Below are 1,992 nucleotides of genomic sequence, written 5' to 3'. Positions count from 1 at the left end.
AGCTACAGATGTGGCACATGCAGCTGTCAAAAGGAAATACTCTTTTCTTGTGGGTCAGTTGAGCTATTGCATGGTGGACTTCAGTTAGAACTCATGAGGTTGAGTTTGGTGGAGTTGATTGAGGAGTTGATGGAGTTGTGCTCAGTTTGACTTGGTTAAACTAGTTGTATTTAGTATAACTGCAGAATACACTAGTGATGAGTGATGTGAATTAATTGTTAAATTAATTCACTAATTATTAACTCATAAAGCAACTAAAGAATACATCAGTTAACTCAGTACATGGACAATTCAGTGGAGACAGGGGTTAGAAGTTGAGATTGTTATCAGTTGTGACTATAGTTGTGCATGAGATCTTGCACAATCAATGGATTGAGTAATGCCAATGAGGATTGCATGGTTCAGCCAAGGAAATACGAGTTTTCTTCAACCATTCATCATTATTCTCATGCAGGATTGCGCAATGAAGGCAGGCAAAGCAGTGGAGGAGATGTGAACCCGTGATTGATTCAGATATGAGCTAGTTTTGTGTGTAACAGGTGGAGATAGTATTGAGTACTTGCGAGGAGTATTGTACTATGTATTGTTACATGTTCTCAATCATTATAATATACAGATAGTGTGGGGTTTTCAGCTGTATGCTTTCCCCGGGTTACATACTGTGTTAATGTGTGCATGTGATTGATGTTTCATTGTTTTTAATGCTGCAAGATTGATGATCAACGTAGAGGAGGTTATGTATTATGCATGCATTTCGCAATAGTGTATAATCGGGATAATCTCTGTGAATAAGTGTCTAATTATTCAAAATTTCTACAAGAACCACTCCCTATGATATGTATATGATAGGATGCTCTTTAGTTGATGAAATATACCTCAAGATCTGACTTTGTACTTGCTGAAGTTAAATACACATACACTCCTTCCTCCAAAGAAGTTCTCCCTTTAGTTGTCTACTCATCAAATCCCTTAATCTACTCAACAATATTTAAATTTTAGTCTCTTGTGTAAGAGCCTAGTTTTTCCATATTTCTAGCATCTTCTTGTCAACTTAGTAGGAGACTTATATTTTCCTTTTAACCTAGATCTTCATTTAAATCATTTTCCTTTTCCTATGTTTATCGATTGACCTCTTATTGACAGTGCAATTTTGGTTGATCATTGCATGTTCCTTCACCTCATCTCCTTTGAGAATAGAGATGCCGCCACATCATCAAGAGCTAATGTAGTCATATTTCTCACAATAACAACAACTAGACTACCCCATGAGTCTAGTAAAGAACATAATAGATTGATACACTTTTCTTCTTCTTTAATAGAGATATCCACACTTAATAGTTTATTGATCACAATATTGAATGCGTGTGGGTGTTTTGTGACTAAATCACCCACTTTCATCCTTGGAAGATAATGTTTCTTCCAAAGTAACAACTTATTGACCAATGGTTTTTACTAGTATATGTTTCCCAATTTATCCCACAATTTCTTGTTAGTGTCTCCCCCTGAGACATTCTACGACATCAAATTTGCAAGACAAAGTTAAATCCTTGTTAAGCCCTATATAAGCCTCATGTTAACATAAAAACCCCTTATTAAGGCCTGGATATTAATTGATTACATTTTTATTGTTATATTGTTATGTAGGCTACAACACCTCATGGTCCCATTTTATTATAATTATATCCTTTGTTTACTATATATATACTATGGAGACCTAGTCTTAGGATCATCAAATAATGTCTTGTTCATTATATTTATTGTATAAAATAGAGATTTCTATTTTGAAGTGGACCGTAATTATTTGTTTCTTATCATTTTTAAGATGCAAGGGTTATGACATTTGGTATCAAAGCTCTTTATCCTAGGGTTTTGTTGCTTCAAATTGGTCATCATTTCATTTTGGCTATCATTATTTTTCTATGCAGTTTCAGATGGTGAAACCTGGAGATGATTTAGAATACATCCCATGTAACCTTTGGTTCAAGTTTTAGA

Source organism: Pinus tabuliformis, chromosome 7 (assembly GCF_031772625.1).
Source record: "Pinus tabuliformis cultivar Carrire ecotype Pingquan chromosome 7, CPIR1, whole genome shotgun sequence".
NCBI lineage: Eukaryota > Viridiplantae > Streptophyta > Pinopsida > Pinales > Pinaceae > Pinus > Pinus tabuliformis.
The sequence above is the reverse complement of the archived record's forward strand: the minus strand, read 5'-3'. Positions refer to the sequence as shown.